Source organism: Aethalodelphis obliquidens, unplaced genomic scaffold (genome assembly GCF_003676395.1).
Source record: "Aethalodelphis obliquidens isolate GAN/ISIS:26980383/991018 unplaced genomic scaffold, ASM367639v1 scaffold12, whole genome shotgun sequence".
Taxonomy (NCBI): domain Eukaryota; kingdom Metazoa; phylum Chordata; class Mammalia; order Artiodactyla; family Delphinidae; genus Aethalodelphis; species Aethalodelphis obliquidens.
In genome coordinates this window covers 24,808,344-24,836,177 of record NW_020837956.1, presented here as the reverse complement: position 1 = coordinate 24,836,177, position 27,834 = coordinate 24,808,344, and the positions used below count along the sequence as shown (strand labels likewise).

At 36.8% G+C, this 27,834-nt stretch overlaps 1 protein-coding gene and 1 pseudogene across 6 annotated transcripts in view; one reads left to right on the top strand and one right to left on the bottom strand.

Annotated features, from left to right (window-relative positions):
• Positions 1-27,834, top strand: part of NCOA1 (nuclear receptor coactivator 1) — a 366,502-nt gene that overhangs the window by 170,222 nt on the left and 168,446 nt on the right. The window lies entirely within an intron of this gene.
• Positions 16,603-17,075, bottom strand: LOC113623987 (thioredoxin pseudogene; annotated as a pseudogene).

The following is a 27,834-nucleotide window of genomic DNA, read 5'->3' as shown; positions in this document are numbered from 1 at the left end:
AATTCTAAAATATAAGAATCCATATTGAAAAACCTAAGACTGCTTCAGTTAAAATAAATGGATTACTTTCTAGAAGGCGGTGGTATAATTGAGCAGTTTTTGCCAAAGAAAAGTTACCTCGAGTCAAATAGCAGATGAAAAAGAGGTTGTTTTGATGAGAAGTTTTAAGACTTCTCTGGCAGCTAGCAGGTATATTGTACTTTTCAAAAATTTTTTGGTGTCAGTTTGAATCAAATGGTAATGATATTAAATATATAATTTGACTTATTACCAGAATCATTTTCCTTTTTAAAAAATTTGGATGTACTTTATTTTTTGGCTGTGTCAGGTCTTAGTTGCGGCACGCGGGATCTTTTGTTGCAGCGTGCAGGCTCTTAGTTGTGGTGCGTGGGCTCCAGAGCTCGTGGGCTCTGTAGTTGCGGCACACGGCTCTCTAGTTGTGGCATGCAGGCTTAGTTGCCCCATGGCATGTGGGATCTTAGTTCCCTGGCATCCCCTGCAGTGCAAGACGGATTCTTAGCCACTAGACCACTAGGGAAGCCCCTCCCTTATTTTTTAAAGCTATCTTTCCTTCTTACTTTCATTTAACAACATTAGTTGAATGTTCAGGCTTTGCGAAGAATAAGTCTAAATATGTGGAAGGATATAAATTATTCTATAACTTCATTATGAATGAAGTTGAAGACATCTTTCACTCAGAATGTTTACTCTGGGTCTAGGGAGGCTAAATACTCTCATCTGAAAACCATTTAAAAGCAATTTTGAGGACTTCCCTGGTAGCACAGTGGTTAAGAATCTGTCTGCCAATGCAGGGGACACGGGTTTGAGCCCTGGTGCAGGAAGATCCCACATGCCGCAGAGCAGCTAAGCCCTTGCACCACAACTACTGAAGTCTGCGCACCTAGAGCCCGTGCTCCGCAACAAGAGGAGCCACTGCAATGAGAAGCCCACGCACCACAAAGAGTAGCCCCCGCTTGCCGCAACTAGAGAAAGCTCATGCGCAGCAATGAAGACCCAATGCAGCCAAAAATAAAATAATTAAAAAGAAAAAAAAGCAATTATGAAATGAGCACATAAAAATCATAGTTCAGTATTCCTTTCTAAGTAATATAGTTAAGTTCTGTATTCAGATGTCAACAAAAAGAGAGTAGGAAATTCTGATCAATTGAATTTGGTGACTAATTGGTTGTGGTTGTCACCCATCTATGGTTCTACTTGTGAAAGTGCCATATAACCAAATTAGGTTGCTTAAATCCTTAAATTAGGGATTTCTATTCATCAATTTCTTATATTGCCCCGCGCATTTGCAAACTAATATTTGTCATTTTCCCTTTCAAAAATGAAGTAAAAATTTCACAAACTTGTGCTCAGAAGTTTTATATAATACATTTTGACAATATTTTCTTTCCTTCTTTTTTTTTTTTTGCTGTACGCGGGCCTCTCACTGTTGTGGCCTCTCCCATTGTGGAGCACAGGCTCCAGACACGCAGCCTCGGCGGCCATGGCTCACGGGCCCAGCCGCTTCGCGGCACGTGGGATCTTCCCGGACCGGGGCACGAACCCGCGTCCCCTGCATCGGCAGGCGGACTCTCAACCACTGCGCCACCAGGGAAGCCCTCTTTTTTTTTTTTTGACAATATTTTCTTAAAATTTTTTTGAGAGGATTTTAAGATTTTGAGATAGTGGGATTTTGTTTTTTTGGGAAGGGGGATTAAAACAAAACAAAATTAGTACGAGTTACGGCCCTAGAACATTTGTAAGGTGATGTCTTGGATTATAGTTTACATTAAGTTAAAACAGTACCTTTTAAAAATATTTTGTTTGGACTCACAAAAACATTTGAAAACATTTCAACAAGGTATAATTGAGGGAATAGGTATTCCCTTGCCACCATGATTTTCTCTATGGTGTGATGGAAAGAGCACAAGCTTTGGCTCTTCTACTTTCATGCTACCCTGAGGAATTGAATTAATATTTGTCTTAGTTTCCTTTTCTTTAATAGTTACTTTTTAGACTTTTGATGAAAAATGAAAAAAGTGTATAAAATTATATAAAATGATGCTTTTCAGTGTTAGATTAATGCACATTATTGCTAAAGATAGAGAAGACCACACTACTGAAGTATCATTCACAGTTATCCTTCTTCTAGCAAAAAACAGGTCAACTCACACTACTACTGAGCAGCTTGTCAAACCAGTTTCAAACTTAACGACAAATATTATGCTTGGAGAGAAAGTAAAATGAGCTTTTGGCAAAAATCCCTTATCAAAGGCATACCATCTGGAAAAGCAATTACTGTCATGTGCATGCTAGCAGAATTTTTTTGTTTTTCAGTTGGATGAAAGCACTGATGTGCTGAGGACATACCAGCACTTCATAGAGATGTGTTACTGTTTAATCACTGAGAAATCCACACTAACAGAAGAGTTTTTTTGTTGATATTTTGTTTTATTGTTGTTGTTGTTGGTGGTGGTGGTTGGTTAGTTTTTTAAAGCCATTGTTGTCTGGAAAAGTTGCATTGGCTCCTCTGATCAAAACCCAACAACTTTAGCTGTAGGAGAGGGTACACTTGGTCTGTGAATAAAAGAAATTGCACCAAGATATAAATTTATATCCTGCTTTTTTCCAGAGGAAAAAGTTTGGCATTTAGTAATGTGATTTCTGGTTGTGATTTAATGTTGAAAAAAACCAGTAAAAATTGTGGATGTAAGCAATTTTTGGCCACTAACACCGTGTCTTTTTAGGATTTTGGGAAGAAATGGTCAGCAAATATAGGATCCTGCTTTTCCACAGCGATGTATGCTAGCTGTGTAGGGTGACAGGGCTTTACATGTTTGTTAATTTGCTTTTTAGTAAAATAAGAAGAATGTTTCTTTACCACTGATAATGCCATTTCTATGATTTCAAGGAGGCATAAACTTACATCTACTTTTTCAAATAGTCAGAACTTATAACTTCATATTCACAGTATCATGAGTTTCAATGTTAAGGATGAGGTATAAGAATTTTATAAAAGTCTGAATTATGATGCAAAATAATTCTTATCTAAGAGTTTGACCATTTCCCCACACTTGATGATTTTATTGGGTTATCAAAGAAAAAACAACCAGTGAATTTTTATTGTACATGTTTAAAAACCACATCTAAATTTTGAAATAGAACATGAAGAAATACTTTCCAGAGCCAAAATGCCGGCAGAGAATATATTAGGAATCTTGTTGCTCCAGTCTCTCAAATTGAAGCATTTAACATCCAGTTTTGAGTGGGATATGCTCTTTTTTGGACACTGAATGGAATGCTGAAAGTAGACTTGAGAAGGAAATATTTCTATAATTTCTGGGTCCATGTTCAATCATAATATCCAGAATGTATTCAATATAACACAGTTGATTTATAATTAAGAATTAGGCATTTTTAGTTTAGTAGAAATAAAGAATAAGAAAGGAGCTAGTTGAAATGGAAAGCAGCTTATGGTTAAAGCTGGTTCCAGAGCTGGGGCCTTGAACATCTTGCAAGGAAGCTATCATAGGGGGTGGCAAAACAACGAAGGTGCTTAATTGAATGGGCTCTGTCTGGCCAAAGATGAGACAATTTGAGCATTAGTAAGTATAACTACAATATATAATCAGTCACATCCAATATGTTTAAACTGATGAGTTCATGATGATACTTTAAAGAACTCATTCATTTTCTTTGGAGTATGCTAAGAAACCAACTATACCTGAATGTGACCAGTAGTTGAGGAGAGGAAGTTTCTTTTCTCAGGTGTATTCTAGTTAGTAGTATTCTATTTACAGTTAAGGGGTGATAAATAGAACATTACCATTTCATAATGAATTCCAGGACGTAAGCAAAGATCATCAGTGGCTGCTAACATCACAGGAGGAGGGACAGTCGGACATTAGGTTTCTCTTAATGAAAGTTCACGATCCTTTCTGTGAAGTATCGTTGCCAAAAAAATTGAATTTGAATCTAAATCTGATCAAGCCTGTAGCTCCAATTACCAATTTACAGGAAACATAGAAGACAGGGAAACAAGGGAAATGATACCATGGAGATGCAGTCAGCAGAATCTAGACTATGGGGAAGTCTTTGGGACACACAACTTGGTTTTTTTTAAACAAATAAATTGTGAGGAACAAAACAAGAGAAAAGAAGGAAGAAAACTGAAATTAATAGCAATGTTTGGACTTTATTTGGGTCCAGATTTTAATAAATAAATATTTATAAAATAATCAGGGAAATTTGAACACTGGATATTTTATATTAAGAAATTATTGTTAATTTTTAGGTGTGATAGATAACAGCATGTAGTTATATTGAAGAAGAGTCATCTTTTAGAGATTCATAGTGAAATGTTGATGGATGCAAGGATTTGTCTGGGATCTGCTTTATTATCAGGAATAGAGGGCAGGCTGTGGCTGGGGATGAATCAAGCTTGGCCATGAGTTGATCTTTGTTTAAGCTAGGCACTTGTGGTGTTGGAGGGCGGGGTGGTGGTGGTGTAATTCTTGATATTATTCTCTAAGCTTTTTTGAAAATTTCCATAAGAAAAAGGTCCAGAAATTTACATTTTCTCTTTCTTGGCTTGTAAGAATACAATTGAACTATGTGTATTTAGCAACCTGCCGAATTTTTATTTCTAATAATTTCTTGAGTCTTTTGGGATATATATATACAAAACCATATTGTACACAAATGACAGTTTTACTATATAGTGCTTACTGTTTACCAGGCTCTATTTTAAGCACCTATGCGTATTAACCCATTAGGTCCTTGTAAGGAAGAGCTCCAGTGACATAGACATTAACTTGCCCAACGTTGTGTAGCTGGTATGTGGCAGAGCTGGGATTTGAATCCAGGCATTCTAGCCCTAGAGTCTGTGCTTCTCTGTTTGTTTGTTTGTTTTTGCGGTAAGCGGGCCTCTCACTGCTGTGGCCTCTCCCGTTGTGGAGCACAGGCTCCGGACACGCAGGCCCAGCGGCCATGGCTCACGGGCCCAGCCGCTCTGCGGCACGTGGGGTCTTCCCGGACCAGGGCACGAACCCGTGTCCCCTGCATCGGCAGGCGGACTCTCAACCACTGAGCCACCAGGGAAGCCCGCTTCTGTGGTTTTTATATCTCCTTATAAGCTTTATTTTTAACCCCTTCACTCTAATCCTTGTACCCTTTATTTCTTTTGTTTGTTTTAGTGTACTGGCTAGAATTTAAACTTTTAAATACCAGTTTTCATTTGTAATTTTGATTTTGGAAGTTGTCTTAATATTTAGTGAATCCAGAGTCCAGTCAAATTTACTCCTTTATAAATACAAGGTACTCACCAAGAAACTAAGAATTGACTTAGTATGAAGCTAGAAGCCAAAGAATAAAGTGTATCGCTATTTAAAGTTGCCAAGACATGGAAGCAACCTACATTTCTACCTAGAGAGGAATGGATAAAGAAGGTGTGGTACATATATACATTGGACTACCACTCAGCCATAAAAAAAGAATGAAATAATGCCATTTGCAGCAACAGGGATGCATCTAGAGATTATCACACTAAGTGAAGTAAGTCAGACAAAGACAAATATGATATCACTTATATGTGGAATCTAAAAAAAAAACGATACAAATGAACTTATTTACAAAACAGAAATAGACTCACAGACATAGAAAACAATCTTACGGTTACCAAAGGGGAAAAGTGGGGTGGGGGATAAATTAGGAGTTTGGGATTAACAGATACACACTATTGTATATAAAATATATGTATTTTATATTCAGAATACATATTTTATATATATATATATATATCTCTGAATCACTTTGCTGTACCCCTGAAACTAACACAACATTGTACATCAATTATACTTCAATTAAAAAAAGTAGAATAAAGTGTATAGTAACAGCTTCTAGTTTTTTTTTTCAAAATTAGATTTATCTCCCGATCTGCAAGCAGCCTATTCCTGGTCCGTTTGACTTTGAGTTACTTGTTGATTCCATTGGTCCTATTTGCTGAATTTCTCTGTGACTCTTTGATCTTCTTCCCCCGACACCCCCACACCTGTCATACAATTACTTCTCATTTGACTTTACATGGGTTCCTGAGATAAAATCAGGGGAAGCACTTAGCACACTGTCCAGCACATAACATATATCTAGTAAATATACCTTTTGGTTTAAGAGAAAGCTACTTCACAGTTTTGTTTTAAAAATTGTTCTTATTTCTTTAATTAATTTTTTAAATGGGGAGAGGCGAATATGGCGTAGTTACTTTAAGAAGCCCGAGGCCTGGGACGTGGGGGAAAAACTGATGATAATGTGCTGTGGTGGTTTAATGAGTATCTTTGTGTTCTCTGTAAGGCACTTGCTTATAATAGTCTCTCAGTTTGAGAAAGATTACCGAGAGAGTTGGATGCCAAAATAATACTTCTCTACTAGGGAGTGAGGTAGGAACAATTTAGGGGAAAATGTAACTTGTGCCAACTCCATGGGATATTTACATTTCTCTTTGGCCAGCAGCAAAATACATTATGATGTTGTAAGATAGCTAAGCTTCATGAAAGGAGGCATATACGCCTCAGTAAGGAGGACAATTTTTGGTTTCACCCTCAAGAGAAAGAGATTGTTCATAATTACAGATAACCTTTTCCTGAAGTTTGTGGAAGGTGACCATCTGAAAACTCGGTGTAGCTAGTTGAAAGCTGTGCTATTTTTCTGTCCTTCACTGCCTTGCTCCCTCCATCCCATGTGCTTGTTATTTTGTATAGCAATAAACTGAAACAACCTTTTAACATATCTTTAATGGTATTTTTGGAAATTATATGAAACTATTTGGAAACTGAAGGTTGTAGAGGCACAAGAATTTCTTCCATTTTCTAAATGACAGAATATAATTATTCAATATAATTATTGAATGGCACAGCTATTGAAATTGAATAACCAGTTACTTGACTGTTTTGCTTTTATGGACTAGTTTATTGGTAAGAAATAAAACATATTTTTTGAAGAATAAAATAAATGTGTGTGGTGGAAACTCACTCTTCTATCCGATCCTGAAAGCTTTGAGTGGAAAGATGAAATACTCTCCAAACTACACCTGGATGCTATGGAAACCAAAAGGTGATATGCAAGATTAAGCACAGTTCAGAGGTGCTCAGTTTAACATCTGTCATCAGTTAGTTGGTAAAGGCCTTGAACCATTTATTGTTCTGAAGATGATCTTAAATGAGGAGGCATAGCTAAAGTGGTCAGTTACAGAGTATGGGATCAGTGAATTTAAGAGAAAAGAAAGCTGATAGGAGAAAACAAAAATGCAATAATAATAATAATAATAGCTAATATTTAGTGTTTACTATGCAGCAGGCAATGTGATAGATACTTAAATATATATTTTCAGATACTATCCCAGTAACCCTGTGAAGTGTAAACTGTTATTACATATATACGTATGCAAATAAAAAACTCTGCGTAGCAAAATAAAACACCAAAAAAAATTTTTTTTGTAGGAGGAAAATGAATCTTAATAAGGTGTACTTTGAAATTAACTCACAGGAGAGCCAGGATTCCTCCATCTCTTCATCTTGGAGTGAAACCAAAAGCTTGAGTTCAGAAACTGATTTTTAATCAGAATTGAAAAGGAAAGCGAATTCTAGTTTAAACAAGCTGCAAAAGCGTGGATTTGGGAAAACCAGGGATTTAGGGATTTTGCTAGTTCAGTATAATTTTATGATATGATAGGGCTCCTGAAAAGTTATTGTAGTCACTAATTATTAGTTGGAGTGTAGTGTCTCATACAAGAAAAGTCATAGCTCTATCATGCTAGTCAAATCACATTTTACTGTTTTAAGGAGGGATGCCTTATTGGTTTTGAAATGGTGTTTGATATGGAGTGACTTTCAAGTATTTTTATCACTTTAACCTCCTATTTCAATTAAAAATGAACATGGAAATGAATTTAAATAGCTATTAATATTTTCGAGAATTTTTGGACATTGCTTAGAATTAGAAATTCCTTATATTATTAAAAAACACTCTGCCTATGACAGGTCTAGCAGTGTAAACTAAAATTAGGTTAGGTGTAAGATTGAGAACGTCTGACCTTACTCTTCATATATGGATGCGTTTCCTGCTAGTAAAAATTGAAAGCCTGAAGTATAGTGTAAGACCTGTATTGCTTGTAACGTGGTTTATTTAGTTACTTATAAAGCTTCCATTTAAATTTCGGATTAAGTATACTTTTCCAGTTGACTGTGCAACATTAAAAAAAAAAAAATTAGGTTAAGCCAGGAGGAAAACGTCAGTAAACTCCAGAAAAGCTAAAACTAGACATGTCCAATCTCTCACTATAACAGAAGTTTAAAATGTGCTACTCCAACCACTTGGAAAAATCAAACAGAAAATGTTCTTAAATCATATTGAATCAACCAGGAGATCAAGTATACAATAACTGATTATATAGCAAACTAAATACAGACTTAGGCAAAGACTGATATTGACCTTAGAAAATTGATTTTTGAAAAAGAAATGTACTCAACCTCAGATTTTAGTAAAACAACAAATAAAACCAACAAAATTAGTGCCTGGGAGAAAGGGAGGATATAAATAAGATAAAAGCAGAAACAGATGAACTGAAAAACAAACTGTAGAATTAAAAAAAATCTAAGAGCTACTTCTTAAGGTTAAAAAACAAAGTAAATATCTGACTGATTTTATCAAGGAAAAGATAGAAAACCAAAGTAAGGAAGAATAAACAGGACATAAAAGCAGAAAAGAGATTTTTAGAATTATAAGAGAGTTCTATTTAGTAACCATAAGCCAATTTATTTGAAATCTCTCTGAAATGAATTAAATGCCCAAACTACTTTAAGAAGAAGAAAATCTGGGCAACCCAGAAAACTATGGAAGAAAAGTTCGAGTAATTTTCTCAAAAACTTGGTTCTGGGGCCAGATTGTTTTGCCAGTGAGTCTTTTCTAGCTTTCAAGGAATATATAATTCCTATGGTGAGAAATAGTTCTGGAGATTATAAAAAGATGGAAATATGCCCAATTAATGTTATGAATATCTTCACAATGGTTACTTCATGGGAGTGAGATTCTTTCAGGGGATTAGTTTTTTAGTTTCTACTGTAAGCACAGATTTTTTTTGAAATTAAGACAATTGAGAAAAAAAAAAGCAAATCCAGAAGTTAAAACCTGAGACAAAGATGTCTTTTTTTTTTTTTTTTGCGGTACACGGGCTTCTTGCTGTTGTGGCCTCTCCCGTTGCAGAGCACAGGCTCCGGACGCGCAGGCTCAGCGGCCATGGCTCACGGGCCCAGCCGCTCCGCGGCATGTGGGATCTTCCCGGACTGGGGCACGAACCCGCGTGCCCTGCATCGGCAGGTGGACTCTCAACCACTGCGCCACCTGGGAAGCCCCAAAGATGTCTTTTATATCTATTAATATATTTACTAGTGTTACTAGTACTCCTCATTCCTTTGTGTAGATGCACATTTTGATCTGATATTCATGTAGATCCAAATTTTGATCTGATATTCTTTTCCTTCTGCCTAAAGAACATTTCTTTAAAAAGGTGTGCAGGGGCTTCCCTGGTGGCGCAGTGGTTGAGAGTCCGTCTGCCGATGCAGGGAACGCGGGTTCGTGCCCCGGTCCGGGAGGATATCACATGCCTTGGAGGGGCTGGGCCCGTGAGCCATGGCCGCTGAGCCTGCGTGTCCGGAGCCTGTGCTCCGCAACGGGAGAGGCCACAGCAGAAAGAGGCCCGCGAACCCCAAAAAAAAAAAAAAAAAAAAAAAAAAAAAAAAAAAAAGGTGCATGCCTTATAATGGGTTTTTCTCAGCCTTTGTCTAAAAACATTTCCATAGTCATTTGGAAGTATATTTTAACTGGATATAGAATTATTTATTTATTTATTTATGCTGAGTTGGGTCTTTGTTGCTGCACATGGGCTTTCTCTAGTTGCAGTGAGCGGGGGCCACTCTTCATTGTGGTGCATGGGTTTCTCATTGCGGTGGCTTCTCTTGTTGCGGAGCAGGGGCTCCAGCGGTGCGGGCTGCAGTAGTTGTGGCTCTCGGGCTCTAGAGCGCAGGCTCAGCAGTTGTGGAGCACGGGCTTAGTTGCTCTGTGGCATGTGGGATCTTCCTGGAACAGGGCTTGAACCCGTGTCCCCTGCATTGGCAGGTGGATTCCTGTCCACTGCGCCACCAGGGAAACCCTGGATATAGAATTTTAAGTTGACTTTTTTTCTTCTAGTACTTAGCAGTGTCACTACACTGACTTCTTATTTGCATAGTTTCCAATGAGAAGTCTTTTTCTGTACATAATGAGTCTTTTTCCTTACCTCTGTCAACTTTTAACATTTTTTCTTAATCAGTGGTTTTCAACAGTTTGATTATGATATTTCTAAGTGTGGTTTTCTTTGTTTATCTTTCCTGTATTCTGTTGAGCCTCTTTGTTCTGTGGGTTTATGGCTTGAAAAACATTTGCCTATTATTTCTCTACATATTTTTTTCTATCACCTTCTTCCCTCTAGCTTTTAGACCCCAATTACATGTATATTAGTTTGATGTATTGCTACAAATTATTGGTGTTCCCCTTCTTTTCCTTTCTCCCTCCCTCCCTCGTTCCTTCCTTCCTCCCTTTCTCCCTTTCTGTTTTTTCTTTTTGTGCTTCATTTTGGATATTTTCTATTGTGTGTTTTCAGATTAATTGTCCAATCTGCTATTAATCCCATCCAGTGTATTTTTCATTTCAGATCTTGTGTTTTTTATTTCTAGAAATTTCATTTGGGCTTGAAAAAAATCTTGCCCTTCTCACCTAAACATCGCCATGTCTTTCTCTGCCTTCTTGAGCATGTTGAGCATATATATAGTAGTTCTTTTAATAACTTTGTCCGCTTAGTTCCGTCTATCTGTTAGTTCTGTGTCTGTTTTTATTGATCTGTTAGTCTCTTGGTTGTAGGTCATATTTTCCTTTTAGTTTATATGCCTTGTAAATTTTCATTGGATGTCATTGTGAATTTTATGTTGCCGGGTGTTGGATTTTGTTGTATTCCTTCAAGTAATGTTGGTCTAAATTTGGCATGCAGTTAAACTTTTTGAAATCACTTTGATGTTCTTTTGCGATTCACTTTGTTTTGAGGAAGCTTTGGTAGGGTGGGTCCTGGGCATCCTTATTTCCTTGAGCTAATTTAGAGTTGCTACTTTTTGAGGACTTTACTTAATGTTTCATGTATTATTAAAACCGTGTAACTCAGACTGGGACTTGAACACATGCAGCAGGGATTTGAATGCATGCGGCCAGGACTTGAACCAGGCCAAAACTCTGTTTGGGACTCCAACCCACGGTCTTTTAATTAGAGTCACTCACCTGGTGTCTGGACTTACTGAGACTCACGTTCCTTATGTCTTAGCGCTGAAGGAATTCCGCGAGAGGCAAAGTGATAGGCAAGAAGTAGATTTATTAATATAGGACGCTTGTAAGAGATGCAAGCAGGCAGGCAAGGGAGCTCTGCCCTGAGGATTAAGTGGGCTACAATTTTATAGTCAAAGGAAAGGGGGAGGGGAAAAGACTGCCTTCTTTGAGTAGACATGGGGCTTACATCACTAGTTCCTTCTTCGTATCATTCAGGAGAGTGTCTCACCCTATGAGGTCAAACTAGGATTATCATAGCACTTATTCAAGTCAGTAGAAGGGTGGTGACATTTTTCTTCCACCTAATGGCCTGGGGCATATCTTGTGCTTTTATTTATGGCTTTATAGTTAAGCAAGGCTGCTTCATTCCACGACGTTCCAATAGCTTTCTTGAACGATCATTAACTTAACAGTGGTCTCCCAAAGTTTCCTAGGTTTCCCTCTCTATCTATAGTCCCTTAGTGGGACTTCTACAACTACCTGTATAACTATCCTATTCTATCCCTATCATTATGAGGTCTTTTCACTCTACTTGGTGGGAATACAAATTATCTCTACCCTTGTATGAGTTTTGGGACTTCTTTGACCTATTTGTTTTTCATTGGTCCTTTCCCCAACGTTAGGTAGTTTCCTCTCGCAGATGACCTGTCAAAGACTTGAGGGGAGACCTCTACAGATTTCCAGAGCTCTGTGTCTGCAGGTCCCTTCTCTCTGGTACGCTTTAACCAGATTCTGGCTGCTTTGGCTTCCCTGAACATTGTCAGTCTGTCTCAACTCTCTGAGACTGCCAGGCTCTGTTGAAGTCCTCCCTCTCTACCTGGAAACTGCTTCAGGGGTGTAAAGTGAGGCAGTTGAAGGTCTCACCTAATTTTTTTCCCCTTTTCTCAGGGATCCCACTCCTGCTTTGACTGTTGTCCAATAGCTGAAAGCTGTTGTTTATTTTATCCAGTTTGGTTGTATAACCAGAAGGATTAATCAGATCCCTGTTACTCCATCATGGCTGTTCGTAGAAGTACTCGATTATCTTTTCCTTCTTTTCTGTGGGTTAAGATGTGGACCTAAATAAAAGAAGCCAGGAAATCATTTGGCTTGTTCTCAGTGTTTCAGGTGTTAGGCTTAACTGTAACTGAGGCAGAGGAGTCCCTAGTTGCCTATGGTCCAAACCCTTTGATAATAATAAACAGGCAATTTTGGTACATCCCTTCTCACTTTCATTCTCTGGAACCTACTGCAGTGGTAGGGTGGTTGATCAAGAATTATGGTATTCTGAATCTTGGTTAGGTACTACATAGTTTTAATAAGTTCTTAATACTCTTATTTTCAACTGAATTAAGACCTATTTTTACTTACTTTTTCTCAGCTGTTTCAATTTGCTATTACCTTTAATTTTATCAGGGTTTTTTTGGCTATGTTATTTGCTAGTAAGTTATCTATCTGGTTGTCATTTTTCACTGGGTTGTATTCACTTCATCATGTGTTTTTCTGCATCACAGTAACCTTTAGGATCTTGGAAGGGTTTGATCTTTATTCATTATTATCTTTAGTTTTGTTCCTGCTTCTCTGTTCTTGCTTTCCTTTACCCAGAAATGAATGAGCAAATAAGTGACTGAATAGACATAGACAAATATATTCACACATATATACACACAGTGCATTTTCTCAATTCTAAGACTATTAATTGTGATATATACTATTGATTGAATATACTTTAAAGAAAGAAGAAACATTAAATTTATTTTTCACATCCTTCTTAGAAATTAATTGACAGAAGCATACATTTATCCATACAGTTTCTATACCATCTTCTTTGGAATCGTAATGCAAGAGGTGTCTAATCCTTTTTCATACTGACATACTGATTTTCCTCACCTGTTGCTGCTTTTCTATACATTATGATTGTCAGTATAGTTTTGAGTCATATGGGAAATGTTTGGAATTTAACTGCTTTTCTTTGTTGGCTAAATTCATGGTTTCAGTTTTTCTATAAACTGTGATTAAATAACTTCTTTTTTGAGTCAGCTGGAAACTTTTGACAGATATCCAGCCCTTGGGTAATAGTACTTTGTAAAATGTAAATTGGTCACACCAGTGTCTCCCAGCTCTGCTAATTCTGTGATCTATTTTGAGGGACTGGGTAATTTCTACTGCCTTTAATTGCTCTTGCTCCTCTCGCAACAGACAATTTTTGCATCACAATAGCTTTTTATTTCAGTGCTTTCTGAAAACATTTTCAAGCGACAGTTAGGCTTTCAGATTTAACTTAAAATTCAAAGGCTTGTGAGTTTATCTGTGCAGTAAATTCAGCTGTGGTGATATTTGGATAAACAGATACCTTCTATGGGAAGGTATTTCCCATAGGTTTACACATGGGCAAGCAGTTACATACATCACAACTTACTCTTTTGCTTAACTGCTGGTACCTTTTTTGGACATTAATTCTGATACTTCTCCTAGTTTCAGAAACCTAAAAATATTATTTTAAGAAAAGCATTTTTAGAATTGAGAAAATATGATTTAGGAATTCAGTATACAATAGCAAGCATAAAGTCTATCAAGTGATAGAATTATTTCATTAATTTTTGAGGTGATCAGGTAGCAGTTAGAAAAATTAGTGTTGAACCTGTCTGTATGCAAATGTATGGTTAACTTTTTAAAAACTGGAAAACTAGTGAAACTATGCAAATAGTAACCCAAAATAAGAAGACTCAAAAATTGACTAAAAAATTAAGTACATCTATATGAAAAAACCAGCACAAAATTAAAAAGAAAAATAACAAAATGGAAAATATTTACAAATTTGACCTTAAATCCTATCTAAAATAACTGTGAATATTTTAAAAATATTTACAACACTAAGATTCCAGTAAGTACATTGATAAAGTCGTGTCCATTAGGTCAAAATAGAGTTTACATAGAGTAAACAAACGTAAGGAAAAGAGTTCAACCTCCTGGGTAAATAACTGAAACAATAGTGAATAACCTTTTTGTACTTATTGAATAACTGTAATAAATTAGGGAATGAAGTACTCATGCATTGTTTTGGAATTGGTACAGCTGGCCTCCATAAGTACCTTTTTGTACTTATTGAATAACTGTAATAAAGTAGGGAATGAAGTACTCATGCATTGTTTTGGAATTGGTACAGCTGGCCTCCATGGTTTTCTGATGAGAAATTCCCCTGTAGGTAATGCATTGTTTTTCTCTGGCTGCTTACAGGATTTTTTTCTTTGTGTTTAGTTTGAGAAACTTTATTATAATGTGTGTATGTTTGGATTTCTTTGGGTTTAACCTGTTTGCAGTTTGCTCAGCTTCTTGAATTTGTTAGTTTATGATTTTCACCAAATTTGAAAAACTGTCATCCATTATTTCTTCAAATAAGTTTTCAGCCCACATTTTCTCTCCTCTTCTTCTGGGATTTTGATGATGTGAATGTTAGATCTTATGTAATTGTTCCACAGGTCCCTGAGGCTCCGTTATTTTTTTCAATCTATTCTTTTTCTTTTTCTCTTTTTCAGACTGGATGATTTCTATTGATCGATCTTTAAGTTCACTTTCTTTAAGATCGACTCTTTCTTCTGTTATCGACATTCTGCTGTTCAGACCATCCGTTGAATTTAATTTTGGCTATTGTATTTTTCAGTTCTAAAATTTCCATTGATTCTTCTCTATGTCTTCTGTTTCTTTGCTGTGACTTTCTGTTTTCCCATTTGTTTCAGTAGTGTTTGTAATTGCATTTTGGTTCATTTTACTGATAGCTGCTTTAAAATCCTCGTTAGATAATTCAGACATGTTTGTCATCTCAGTACTGGTGTCTGTTAATTGTCTTTTCTCATTTAAGTTGAGATCTTTTTGTATATTGCTTTATTTTTTCATGCATATAGTTATAAAAACAAGTTACGAGAATAAGAACAAAGAGGAAATAGAACTAATCTAGCTGTATAAACTCAATTTCTTTCTCTATAAAGTAGAAATAATAATATCTACTTCACAGATTTTTTATAAACACTACATGAGAACACATACATAAAATATCCATCTCAGTCCCTGGCATATAACAATGCTCAGAAAATACTAGTTAACTTTGCTTTTCTTTTTTCTGATTATAGTATTTTGAAATCATTACTGTCAACTACTTGGCATTTTAAGGGAAGAGGTTCTTTAAAAGAAGTCTTAACCTTCCTTTCCTAACTAGTTCTCTAAATTGTAATTACTTAATCCAAAGATCAGCGTCTTCCACATTACTGTCTTAGCTTTTTTGTTGGGGGATGTACCTTTTTGTTGTTAAACCTAGATTAGTTTTCTCCTTGTCTAGGTCCTAGGTAATTCATCCACTTTCTTCTGTTCCTTAGAGACTCTTTTCTATCTCCAACACTTATCCAGGGCAGAAGTGGAGTGACGTATTGGCAGCTCCCCCTTACTTGCCAGCATGATAAGTACACTTTCCCTTTTTTGCTTTTAGGATTTTACAGCTAAGCTTTACGGGAAAGGTAGGAGTAAGAGGTAGAGAAGGGGTGCTGGTCATGACAGAAATAAACACAGAGGTGTGACAAAGCTTAGGAAATCCTAATAACTTCTTAAAGTCATTGGTAGTCTCTGACTCTTGCTGAGTTGGTAACTGGATGCCCTATTTCAGGGGTCCCCAACCTCCGGGCTGTGGACTGGTATCAGTCCACAGCCTGTTAGAAACGAGGCCGCACAGCAGGAGGTGAGTGGCAGGGTGGGTTAGTGAGGGAAGCTTCGTCTGCTGCTCCCCGTCACTCGCATTACCGCCTGAACCATCCCCCCCACCATCCGTGGAAAAATTGTCTTCCACGAAACCAGTACCTGGTGCCAAAAAGGTTGGGGACTGCTGCCCTATTGGACTGATGCATCTTGATTTTTTTCTGCTTTCTCCTGAAACCTCTCTGACTTTCATGATGCAGAGTTTTTCCTGAGAAAGTGACATTTAAGCTAAAATTCTGAAAGATGAGTTAGGAGTTACTAGGTGAGAGCGGAAGAATGTGCAGGAAGACAGAACCAGCATATCTGAAGTTCTTGAAGTAACGAAGGAGCATATTGGAGGTACTAAAAGAATGTCAGTACGGAAATAAAAATGGTGTGGTATCGGCAAAGGGATAGATGCATAGATCATTGGAACAGAGTAGACAGTCCAGAAATAGGATCCACAGAAATATCGTCAGTTGATGTTTTTTTTTAAAAGGGTAGAGTTAATATTTTATTGTCACTTATCAGATGGCAGTTAGGTATATAGTGTTTATACTTGACCTTTCCTTTTTGTAAATAAAAAAATTACAAGTTTTAAACAGCCAATGGCTGTTTACTGGTCATGTCTTCAGAAAACATGATGAGGTTAATTCATTAATGGTGGCTTCAAGGTTTTCCTTACTGGTGCCAGAAAATTCACCCACTTTCTGTTCCTTTTTAAAAAACTGGAAGGTTGCCATGCATTTGACTTCACACTCTGAAGCAACATCCTGACAGTCATCCACATCTACTTTGAGGAACACCACGTTGGAATACTTTTCAGAGAGAGAATGAAAGAAAGGCTTGATCATTTCACAAGTCCCACACCATGTGGCTGAGAAGTCGACTACTAGGAGTTTCTCTCCTGCATTGTTCAAGGCCTCCTGAAAAGCATACTTTCTCTTAATCTGCTTCACCATTTTGGCTGCTGGGGTCTGATGAGCGACCTCACGGTGGAAGCAATGAAAATGGATCCAAGGGGCTGGACAGAGCTTTGGCCAGTTGATTTTTGACAAAGTTGCAAAAGCAATTCAGGAGAGAAACAGTGACCTTTTTAGTAACTGGTGTTGGCTTTGCATTCATATGCAAAAGGAATCTTGATTTATACTTCACACTTTATATAACCATCAATTCAAAATGCATCACAGATCTAAATGTAAACTGTGAAACTGTAAAGTTCTTGGAAGAAGGCATAAGGGAGAATATTTGTGACTTGAGGTTAGGCAAAGAATACTTAGATATGACACCAAAAGCATGATCCACTAAAGGAAAAAAATTGATAAATTGGACTTCATAGAAATTAAAAGCTTTTTGCTCTGTGGAAGACACTGTTAAGAAAATAAAAATACAAGCTACAAAGTGGGAGTAAATGTTTGACTATCACGTATCCAATAAAGGACTTATGTTAAGAATATATAAAGAACTCTCAAAACTCAAGAGTAAAGAAACAAATAGCTAAGTTTAAAAATGGGCAAAAGACATAGACATTCCGTCAAAGAGGATATAAGGTTGATAAATAAATACATGAAAAGATGTTCAAAATCATCATTTCTTTTAAAAATCATTTTCTTTTAAAATCAAAATCATTTCTTTTAAAAAAAGAAAATTTGGAATTTGCAGAAAAGTTACAAAGGTAGTACAGGGTGAAATTTGTTAGTCTTTCCTTCTTTTTGATAGCGCTGACACTTTTGAATAGTACTGGTCTGGTATTTTGTAGAATATCCCTCAGTTGGGTTTGTCTGATGTTTTTCCGATGATTACACTTAGGCTATAGTGTTTTGGGAAGAATACTACACGAGGTGAAGGACCCCTTTCTTTACATTATATCGCGGAGTACAGTATCGACGTTATTATCACTGGTGGCGTGGTGGTGTTAACCTTAATGATTTTTTTTTTACACTTTGGAAAACAGTTTGGTACTTTTTTATGGAGTTAAACATACAGTACCATATAACCCAGCAACCACCCTCTGGGTACTTACTCTAGAGGACAAAAACTTAATTTCACATAAAAATCTCTACACAAATGTTCATAGCAGTTCTATTCATAATCACCCCGAACTAGAAACAACCTGATGTTTTTCTGACGGGTAAATAGATAAATGATGGTACATCCGTACAGTAGATTACTATTCAGCAACAAAAAGGAATAAATTATTATTATTATTTTTAATTTATTTATTTTATTTATTTTTGGCTGCATTGGGTCTTAGTTGCTACACGCAGGTTTTCTCTAGTTGCGGTGAGGGGGGGCTCCTCTTCGTTGCAATGCGCGGGTTTCTCATTGTGGTGGCTTCTGTTGTTGCGGAGCACGGGCTCTAGGCATGCAGGCTTCAGTAGTTGTGGCATGCAGGCTCAGTAGTTGTGGCTCACGGGCTCTAGAGCGCAGGCTCAGTAGTTGTGGCGCACGGGCTTAGTTGCTCCGCGGCATGTGGGATCTTCTGGACCAGGGCTCGAACCCATGTCCCCTGCAGTGGCAGGTGGGTTCTTAACCACTGCGCCACCAGGGAAGCCCAGGAATAAATTACTGATTCTTGTGACAACTGGATGAAGTTTCTGTTGGGGTAATGGAACTTTCTGTATTGTGGTTGTGGTGGTGGTTACATGACTCTATATGTATTGCTAAAACTCATAGAACTGTACATGCAAAAAAATTTCTTTTATTGTATGATAGTTTACAAAATGTAATTTTTAAAAAGTGAAGCTAAAGTAAAAAGAAAAAAGAGTACATACCTGGAACACAGAGAACAATGGCAAAAATAGCAAAAATGGTACGACTGAAGAATGGAGAGTAACCACATCATTTAGTCCTTGTAGGACTTAGTGGACTTTAAGCAGGGGAATGACCTGATCAAGACATTTTAAAAGAGAGGTTTATGAAGTCTCTTTGATCTTCAGTGTGGAGAATGCATTGATGGGAGATAGACTGAAGATCTAAGAGGAAGAATAGAAAATAAGACATTTCTTGCATCTTTCCCACAAATTTTGGTAAAACCCAATTCCTGAAGTCTATTTTTGGTATTAGGATCTTGTGATGATAAGAATAATTATAATTACAAGCACTCCTTTTGACTTTTTTAATACAACCTATATTTTTGTACATTATACTCTGCTTTTCATGTGAATAAATGAGACTCAGTTACCAACTAACATGATTTTGCCTAGTTGTGTCTATCCAATATTTTGGATTCACAAGTGTTACCATCTTAAAAAAAATTACTTATGCAGTTCTTGGTATATTATTATATTTGCTCTTATTTTGTAAAAATGAGTAGAAGATTAAAGAAATTCAGCTGAGAATGATAAGTATGCTTATAAATTGAATATTAGTTAAGACCAAGATGAAAATTACAAATCTTTGGTTTCAGTCAGCGCTTATTGGATTAAAGAACATTAATCCAATATTGTGTGTGAAGTAAGAGAACAGATTTTTAAGAAAATGTGGAAACGTAATTATATTGTTGGCAACAGGTTAGGTGAAATTAGGGACATACATGTTTTTGAAAAACTTAATAGTATCCCCCTTTTATCTTTTCACACATTTTAGTTTTCATACAAATTTTCGGGAGTAGAGTATATATAAATATAATGAATTTCCTGCAATGCTAGTGTTGCTATACGAAAATCTATTATGTCAAACTCATGAAATTGCCATTTTTTGAAGGCAAAAATGTTAGAATGTTGGCAGTTTTGTGTGGTTGAACCTAATATTTTTTTCCCAGATTGATTACATTCTTGTCTATAAGTTCTTGATTTAGAGAAGGGTATGTTTTATAGTTAATTTTCTAGGAGGTATATCTTGGTTCTGGTTCTGTACAAAAGTCAAAAAAGATTCATTGATTCGCAAAGAGACAGCAAAAGTGTGAATTAATGTTCTTTTTTTAAACATAAGTTTTACCCACAGAAGTAATTCTCCTTTTTGAAATGCTAAAAAGATTGGTGAAACTAAAGTCCATCTTGAGCATTTCTACAGTCCTGGTTCTTTCCTCTTCTCTCCGTGGTGTCTATTTGGTGTCTATCTTTTCAGATATTTTCAGTCCATTTATATTTATGTACTTACATATATACACTGATTTATATATGTAAGTATACATATATACACACATTTGTAGGAAATATATAGTATTGTATGGATTATTTTTTGTAAGGGGTATATTTATATATTTTGGCAGTATGATTTTTTCACTCTCCAACATGTTTAGATCTGTGTTTTGTTGTTGTTATTTTCAGTTTCTGCATTGTGTTTTGTACGATAGCTGTACCAGTTTTATTTGGGCCCTCAGGGTTTTTACTGCAGATTGTTTATAATTTTTTAAAACTACAAACAGTGGAGTCAGGAGTGTCCTGTATGTACTTTCTCATGCACCTGCATGATAGTTCCTTTAAGATAAAAAGAAGTGGAATTGCTGAACCGTATGGTATATGCACTTTAAATGTTTTATAGGGAAATTTTCAAGTAGACAAAATAGAAGAGTAAACTTCTACTCACCTTCAACAGTTATCATCCCATGATCAATCTTGTTTTATCTGTACTCTCACTTTATCCCTTCTCACATTTTTGAAACAAATTGAGATATCGTGTCATTTGATCTGCAGATATTTCATGTGTTTCTGGAAAATATAAGGTCTTTTTTTTTTTGGAGAAAAACACTATTATCACACTTGAAAATTAACAATAATTCTTTTTTTTAAATTTTTATTTATTTAATTATTTACTTACTGGCTGTGTTGGATCTTCTTTGCTGCACGTGGGCTTTCTCTAGTTGTAGAGAGTGGGGGCTACTCTTCGATGTGGTGTGCAGGCTTCTCATTGTGGTGGCATCGCTTGTTGTGGAGCAGGGGCTCTAGAGCGCAGGCTCAGTAGTTGTGGCGCACAGGCTTAGTTGCTCAGCAGCATGTGGGATCTTCCCAGACCAGGGCTTGAACCCGTGTCCCCTGCATTGGCAGGCGGATTCTTAACCACTGCGCCACCAGGGAAGCCCAACAATAATTCTTTAGTATCATTAAATATTCAGTCAGTGTTCAAATTTTAAACTGTTTTAATGTCAGAAACATTTTCTTCCATATTTTTTTACTTGTTTGAATTAGGATCCAGATGAGGTTTACAGTTTGATTGGTTGATACACCTTTAAAAAAAAGTCTTTCAAACTATTTTTCCTCTTTTTCTCCCTCCCTCTCTTTCTCCCATCCCTTCTCTCTTTCTTTCACTCCATCTCCCTGATTCCCCTTTCTTTCTCTGTCTCCAGCTTCCTTTCTTCCTCCCTCCCTCCTTCCTCCCATCCTTCCCTCCCTGTCTCTCTTTTTTAAATTTTGCAGTATTGATCGAAGAGACTGGGTGGTTTGCCCTGCACATTTTTTCCATACTCTAGCTCTTGCTTATTGCATCCCATGGCATTGTTTAACTTGTTTTTTGTTCTCTGCATTTTCTGTAAATTTTTAGTTAGGTGTGGAGGCTTGATGTGATTCAGGTTTGATTTCTTTTTGTTAAGACTGTTTTATAGAAAGTGTTGTCATTTTCTATAAGGAGGCACATATATAGGGTGGTGATACATGCAATTTTTTTTTAAGATTTTTTTTTGATGTGGACCATTTTTAAAGTCTTTATTGAATTTGTTACAATATTGCTTCTGTTTTATGTTTTGGATTTTTGGCCCCGAGGCATGTAGGATCTTAGCCCCCCAAACCAGGGATCAAACCTGCACCCCTTACACTGGAAGGCGAGGTCCCAACCACTAGACAGCCAGGGAAGTCCCGATACATGCAGTTTTGATTTGGAAGATATTGCCAGATTGTCTTCCAGAACTGTTGTTTCAGTCTATACCTTTATCATTAGGTTTTTGAGAGTATCATTTCATACACTTGTGAACTGTTACCGTCTAGCTTTCAAATTTTTTGGAAAATGTCTTCTTAGTCTTTAATATTTAATTCACTAATTACTAGTAAGGTTTTTTTTTCCTATTTTTTATTTTTTAGGGTTATTTGTATTTTTTCTAACGGGAATTGCCTATTCACAGTATGCTTTGTTTCTTATCCTGTTGGTTGTTGAACATTTTTCTTATTGATTTGTAGAATTTCTTTAGGTCTTTTGATTACTCATCCTTTTTTTCTTTTTTCCTGTTTTTATGATGCCAGATATTTTCTCTTAGGTTGTTACTAGTCTTTCATTTTGCTTATATTGTCCTTTGGTATACAGAAATTATACCAGTCAGGTCAATCAGTCTTTTCCTTTATGACTTATGTGTACTTTTTAGTTTATGTGAGAAAGGTTTCTTTGCCTAGAGGCATAAAAGTATTCACTTACATTTTTTTAATTATAAAGAACACGTAACATAAAAATTGCCATCTTAACCATTTTTAAGTGTACAATTGAGTAGTATTAAGTACATTCACCTTGTGCAGCTGATCTCCAGAACTTTTTCATCTTGCAAACTGCAACTTTATACCCATTAAATAACAATAACTTGAGATTAAGTTTTCATGTTTAGGTATTTTATCCTCTGACTTTTTTTTTCTTTTTCTTCCTTTTTTTTTACTTTTGATATCTGGTAGGATAAATAAAACTGGTTTGTTGTTTTCATAATTCTCTTTGTTATTTAAATATATATGTATATGCATATACATGTCTTTTCTCTACGTTATTAATATACTTCGTAAGAGGCATGAAAAATTCTGCTAGGATATTATCTGGATTTATATATTAATTTGAGGAAAATTATTTTTATTAGGTATATTGACTGTTTCTACATTCAAACTCGAAAGTTTTGCTCTTTTGGAAACTTAGTTTTCTACTAGAAGACCTTACTCATATTCCACAGAATTCTTTATTCCTAGGTAATTTTTATTTTTGTTTCTTCTGGGACGGAGTGATTCTGATTTTTAAAAAAAAATTGTAGTCCGTCTGTTCCCAGTTCTGATTTCCCCTTTCCCTCCTTTATTTTACTTTACATTTTCACAGCATTTGTCACCTTCTAGCAGATTTGATAATTTACCTATTTAGTATGTTTGTTGTTATTACCTATCTTTCTTACCTTCTCCCCAAATCTAGAATGTAATTTCTACAAGGACAGAGATCTGTCTTTATGAGTTTTATATTCCCTTTGAGTTTTATAAGGATAGGTATTCACGTTATATGTAAATAATGACTTTTGGGGAGTCTTTTCCTTTCTAGCATTAATATATTTTTTTCCTTAATTTATTGCATTGGGTAAGCCTTCCAGTACTGTGTTGAATAGTACATGTGATTTCGCACATTATTAACTTGTTCTTAACATACATGAGAATGCATCTGTTACTTTATTCATAGGTATAATGTTTACCATTGGTTTCTGATAGGTTTTAACAAAGTAGGGAAGTTCATTTTCTGTTCTTATCTTGCCAAGAGTTTTTATTTTTGAATTTTGAATTTTATCAATGGGAAAAGGCACATAAATAATCCCTCGGGGAGTTTTCTCTTTGTAGATGATACCACGAAGAGGCAGGAGAGTTGAACATACAGTGGTTGCTAAGAAACAGAAACTGAGGAGACCTTTTGGTCATCTTACAGGGGTGGAGAGACTGTTGGAGTTCAGGGTTACCAAGGCATCTAGAGCTTGAATGACCAAGATGGTGAAGAGAATGTTAGCACAGAGAATTGAACCAAAAGCCTGAACCATGTTTCCACCAGAATTTGTTGCAGATTAGTAAACTGCACAAGCCAATAGGCAGAAAAGTTGAGGTGAAGGTGACTACTAAGAGGTTGAGAAGCTAAGCAGAATTTTCAGCAGTCTCATGGTACTAAAGAGAGAAGTTTTGATACATATCTGAGGCTTTCAGTTGAGATCTCTAAATAACTATATCCTAACAGTAAGGGTGAACCAGAGAAGGAGACCAGGTCTTTTTTTTTTTTTTTTAATTGAAGTATAGTTGATGTATAATGTTACGTCTCAGGTGTACAATATAGTGATTCATAATTTTTAAAGGTTATACTCCATTTATAGTTATTATAAAATATTGGCTATATTCCCTGTGTTGTACAATATATCATTGTAGCTTATTTTATACATAATAGTTGTGCCTCTTAATTCCATACCCCTGTGTTGCCCCTCCCCTTTCCCTCTCCCCACTGGTAACCACTAATCTGTTCTCTATATGTGTGAGTCTGCTTCTTTTTTGTTATATTCACGAGTTTGTTTTATTTTTTAGATTCCATATATAAGTGTTATCATACAGTATTTGTCTTCCTGTGTCTGACTCATTTCACTTAACATAATACCCTCTAAGTTCATCCATGTTGCTGCAAATGGCAAAATTTCATTCTTTTTTATGGCTGAGTAGTATTCCATTGTGTGAGTGTGTGTGTGTGTGTGTGTGTGTGTGTGTGTGTACACATATACCATATCTTCTTTATTCATTTATCTCTTAATAGACACTGAGGTTGCTTCCATATCTTGGCTATTGTAAATAATGCTGCTATGAACATTGGGGTGCATGTTGATAAGTCTTAATATGATTGAAAATTGGCTTCAAATTAGCTTAATCTCTGATTGGATTAGCTCCTGTTGCCTACCAGAAACTAAAGAAAATCTTCTATTGAAAAAGATAATATCAGTCACAGCCTCTACAGTTTTTGTTATGCAATACCTGACATTCAATCTCCAGATTCCAGGCATGCCAAGAGTCATGAACAAGAGAAAAACAGATATAGAAACACATGATCAGATGTGGACTTCAGTGCCACTTCCTTCACCCCTCTTTTGTTTCAGACAAGAAATCTGTCATTTGATTTGTTTTTCCCCTATAGTTAAAGCATCATTTCTCTCTCGCCGTTTCCATTACATTTTCTTTGTCTTCAGTTTTCAGAAGTTTAACTGTGAACTGTCTTGGTATGGATTGCTTTGGGCTTATGCTGTGTAGGATTCACTTAGCTTCTGGAGTCTGTAAGTTTGTGTGTTTTGCCAAGCTTGAGAAGTTACAAGTTTTTGTTTCTTAGAGGACTTTTTCAGTCTTACTCTCTTTCTTCTCTCTTTTTGGGACTCAGATGACATGGAAGATAAATTTTTTTTTTTAAGATTTTAAAAAAATTATTATTTTTAAAAAAATAAATAAATTAATTTTTGGCTGCGTTGGGTCTTCATTGCTGCATGCGGGCTTTCTGTAGTTGTGGTGAGCAAGGGCTGTTCTTCGTTGCGGTGCACAGGCTTCTCATTGCGGTGGCTTCTCTTGTGGAGCACAGGCTTTAGGCGCGTGGGCTCTAGAGCGCAGGCTCAGTAGTTGTGGTGCATGGGCTTAGTTGCTCCACAGCATGTGGGATCTTCCCAGACCAGGGCTTGAACCTGCGTCCCCTGCCTTGGGAGGCGGATTCTTAACCACTGCACCGGGGAAGTCCTGGAAGGTAAGTCTTTTGTTGTAGTCCCACAGGACCCCAAGGCTTTGTTTATTTGTTTTCAGTTTTTTCTCTCTGTTGTTCAGATTGGGTAGTTTCTATTGTTCTGTCTTCCAGTTCAGTGATTCTTCCCTCTTTCCTCTCCATTCTACTGTGGTTCTCATCTGTTGAGTCTTTTGTTTCAGTTTTTATATTTTTTCAGTTCTGAAGTCTTTTCTTTTTGGTGTATTTTTTCTTTGTTGAGACTCCCTATCTTTTTGTTTATTTGTTTCAAGCATGTGCATAACTGCTCTTTGAGACATTTTTATAATGGCCACTTCAAACATTATGTCAGGAGGGGTGCCATCAGGGTTCTAAGCCAGGATCTACCTCTCAATAACTTTATGAATCCGGGCAACCTCTGGGGTTTTTATCTGTAATTTAATCTCTATGTACCTCACTTTTCACATGTGTAAAATGGGATTAATAACAGTAATTAGTGACAGTAACTGCTTCACAGAATTATGGTAAGGGTAGAGTTAATATGTATAATATGTTTATAGCATTAGCTAAGCACATAATATATGTTCAGTAAATATTACTTAACACTAAAAAAAAAAAGTCTTCATCAGATAATCTTACCATCTTCCTCATCTTGGTATTGGCTTCTGTGGATTGTCTTTTTTCATTCAGTTTGACATATTTCTTGTTATGATGAGTGTTATGAGAGTTCTTGTTATGATGAGTGATTTTTATTTGATACCTGGACATTTTGGATATTATGTTCTGCGACTCAGGATCTTATTTACACATTCTGATGTAGTTGGCTTCTTCTGGCACTGCTCCAACATGGGAAAGAGGGGAGTGCTCTGTCACATTACTGCCCAGAGGGGATAGAAGTCCAAGTTCCTCACTCTGCCTCTGTTGACTCTCAAGTTGGTGGGAGATTCCTCATTACTGCTTGTCAGGGATGGGAGTTCTGGCCTCCACTGACTTTTCCTTGGCTGGGAAGGCAGGTGTGCCTCAGTGTACACCTGTACTGAGGGGGAGGGGAGGGCCTTTTTACTGTTGGGCAGTGGTGAAAGGCCTGACTCCACTAGGCCTCTTCTGACACCAGCCTACACCAGGAAGGGGGAAGTACACCTTCTTACTGCCAGGTGGACATCTAAGCTTTCCATGTGGTCTTCACTGACACCAAGCGGAAGGAGGTCTCATTGTCACATGGTAGGGACCAACTCCCAAATGGCCTTCTCTGACACCCCTGTGGTGCGGAGTATGGGGTGCCTTGTCACAGTTTGGCAGAGGTGGAAGTCCAGGCTCTCCAGTTGACCTTTGCTGGTGATGCTGGCGCCACAGTTCTGTTTTGTTTTGTTTTATAGTGTTTGTCTGGGTATAACAGCTTTTTGTCTAGATTGTTTCTTTCCTGATCTTTTGGCTGGGAGAACAGGAATTTGTTTTGTTTGTTTGGTTTTTTGGAGGGTCTGGGCCTATTGGTATTTCTAGGTTGCCAGCTTCTTCAACTCCAAGTCTAGAATATATAGGGCACAGAAGAAAACCCATAGAACTCACCACCATGTTGTTTTCCTTAGATCTGGTGATTTCTACCTGATCTGCTTTCATTTCTCCACCTTTAGAGTCTTCTTTTTTTTTTTTTTCCCGGTACGCGGGCTTCTCACTGTTGTGGCCTCTCCCGTTGCGGAGCACAGGCTCCGGACGTGCCGGCTCAGCGGCCGTGGCTCACGGGCCCAGCCGCTCCGCGCCATGTGGGATCCTCCCGGACTGGGGCACGAACCTGCGTCCCCCGCATCGGCAGGCGGACTCTCAACCACTGCGCCACCAGGGAAGCCCTAGAGTCTTCTTATGTTTGTTATATATGTTGTCCAGGACTTTTAGTTTTACTTAGTGAGAAGAATAGGGAAAAATATAGCTATTCCACCTTCCCGGAAGTGGAAGTCCTCAAGTACTTTAAATTCTTAATTATTTAGTTTTCATTTTAATTAATATTACCTTTTAGTCTGCTTGCCATATGCTTGACTGGGTAGAATTTTATCAGTGTGCCTCACTTATAGGGCTTTAAATTTTTTTTTAAATGAAAGTATGGCTCGCCATCTAGAAGTAGAAGTTTTAGAATTAATCTTTTAGTCTTAATTATTTTGGAGAAAGAGCAATAATTTTCTATATCCCATTTTATTAAAAATATATACATAAAACCTCTAGTTTTTGTTTGCTTCAAGAGAACCTCTAGTTTTTGTTTGCTTCAAAAACCTCTAGTTTTTGTTTGCTTCAAGAGAATGTCCCAAGGTAGCTTATGTATTAATTATGAATATCTTAATGAATTTAGAATACTACTTTAAA